We start from the raw sequence: 1,496 nt of genomic DNA, 5'->3' as shown, positions 1-1,496 counted from the left end.
CATGCAGCTGGTGTGTTGCTGTCTTTACACTCGGCCTTATTTAAGCGCACAGGCCGGGTCCCGTCAGGTGTGGGCGCTAAATCAGACACCCGGCACAGCGCAACCGCTGCGTTAGTAGGAACCAGCAGAGGTCAGGAAAGGCGCGTACACATATCAACAGGTCCCAGAGTAACATGAAGCCACACACAGCAAGTTTCCATATAATTTAATTTCAAAAATAAAGCTTTGGAATATTTCATAAACATGACTGGATTCTCTGTAAACACTTAAATATTATGTTTTCGGTCATAAAGCTGTAATGTTACATACAACTACACTTCACTATGAAACAACCTCTTACATTTTCCACTATTATATAAAAATAATTAATATGAATAGGATAATGGTTCGGAATATATGATGACATTTTAATTAACTGATGATCTGTTCAGTTTAAATCCTTTGAGGTTTAGAATGTGGTTGTTTTTAGAGATGGGAAATCTTTTCAGATGTGAACTAATTAATTTGACCATTAGCACTGATGAAATAATTATTGAATCTGGTTGATTAACAAAGTATTAATAGATCACTGCACAGTTAGAGGGCAAACCTTTACTCCTTCTTTATGATTTCATGCTTCAATGTTGTTGGTAAAGTGTAGTTTTTATTTTTTTTACCCCCTAAACCTGCTATGTAATATGATTTTATAAAGTTAATTAAATGTAACATAATATGGTCTTTTTAATGAATTGTCTGCACAATTTAAGGGCTTTGTAATGGGTAACATCTCCTTAAATCTGATAAATAAGGTGAAGGTGCCTTCATTTATCAGTGAAGGTGAAGAGCTGGCTTTCATGCTATCCACTCAGTGTTAAGGGGTTTTGCCTCTTAAATAGCATGTCATCATGCAGAGAACTATTTAAACCCTTTAATGTATTACAAACCATTAATTTTAACATTCAATGGAAATTTATGGAGATAAGGTATTTTTAGATGGATTATCTGCATGGTAAGGGGCTTTTATGGCACTTTAAAAATGCCCTAAATTGTCAAGGTATGACTTCCTTGTTATTTAGTAGACTTCAAGAGGTTTTTCACCCCTTTAATCATGCTGAAAGTCCTGTGTAAATCACAATCCAGGGCTTAGTCCAAAATCAGAAAACACCTGAATACTGACTAAAAACCTTAAAATGTCACCAAGTTTCACCTGAAAATGTTCCTGAATGTTAACTGTTTGCATAAACCTAAATCCCAAAACCTTGAACCAAACAATGTTTTAATTAAAGGGAAAATCATGAGCCTCACTTTTCTAGTTAGTTATTGGACTTTGAAACTAAGGTGCTTTAATGGTTTTATCCTTTTCCATTAATGGACAAATGGCAGTTTTGGGGTAAGTTGAGGATCAGTTGTATTTAAGTGATCATCGTTTCATAGTGTCACTTAAAGCCTGTGTCATGCCGATGCTGATTTGTTGCCTGTGGTTGTGACTTTTTCTGTCTGTTTTGCAGTTGAAAAAT

The sequence above is a fragment of the Monopterus albus genome, unplaced genomic scaffold (genome assembly GCF_001952655.1).
Source record: "Monopterus albus unplaced genomic scaffold, M_albus_1.0 scaffold16.1, whole genome shotgun sequence".
NCBI classification, from domain to species: domain Eukaryota; kingdom Metazoa; phylum Chordata; class Actinopteri; order Synbranchiformes; family Synbranchidae; genus Monopterus; species Monopterus albus.
The sequence above is the reverse complement of the archived record's forward strand: the minus strand, read 5'-3'. Positions refer to the sequence as shown.